This window comes from Macaca nemestrina, chromosome 13, assembly GCF_043159975.1.
Source record: "Macaca nemestrina isolate mMacNem1 chromosome 13, mMacNem.hap1, whole genome shotgun sequence".
NCBI classification, from domain to species: Eukaryota; Metazoa; Chordata; class Mammalia; order Primates; family Cercopithecidae; genus Macaca; species Macaca nemestrina.
The window spans coordinates 40351222-40351884 of NC_092137.1; the positions used below are offsets into that span (position 1 = coordinate 40351222).

Here is a 663-nt window from a genome sequence, read left to right on the forward strand (position 1 = left end):
TATTATTACCCAAGAGTAAAAATAAAAAAATAGACTTTGCTCTCAAGAGATTTCCTTTCCATTAACTGCAATGCTAGGTGAGATGCATCAGTTTCATTTTTGCATGCTCCTTTTCTCCATTCAGTTTAGTACCGAAATAAAAACATGACGTAGCTTTTGGGGCTGGGGTGGAATCTCATTCTTGCAGGAATTAATTGCCAGGAATTTTAAAGAGGGTCATCATCTTCTCTGTGTTCAGTCCTGCCCAGTAACAGAGAACAGCTATTAAAAGTATCCAAATGCTGTCTGCAAGGGGAAGTTGAACTCTGAACCAGTATAAGCCCAATCAGATGCAGACATCCTTCCCATCCCATACCCCGGACTCCCAGTGAATCTTGAGGACCCTGGGGTCAGCCTTATCATTTATTTGTCTGTATAGTGACGGTCTGTGCTAATGCCCAAATGATCCTGACTTATTAAAGGTTCTTCCTGGAAAAATATGATTTTTATTAGTTCATCACAACTTATTCTCAAAAAACCATTTATTCTTTATCCAGCCACAAATTTTACTTTGTTAACTATTTCTACTAGATTCCAAGACAATTTAGAAGCTATTGAGGTTGTAACATGATATCAGAACAACTAGTCCACTCTGTTAAAATAAAACAAAATAAAATCCGAAAA

At 37.1% G+C, this 663-nt stretch overlaps 1 protein-coding gene across 22 annotated transcripts in view; it reads right to left on the reverse strand.

Moving 5' to 3' along the window:
- LOC105464900 (solute carrier family 8 member A1) overlaps window positions 1-663 on the reverse strand; it is a 391740-nt gene that overhangs the window by 159301 nt on the left and 231776 nt on the right. The window lies entirely within an intron of this gene.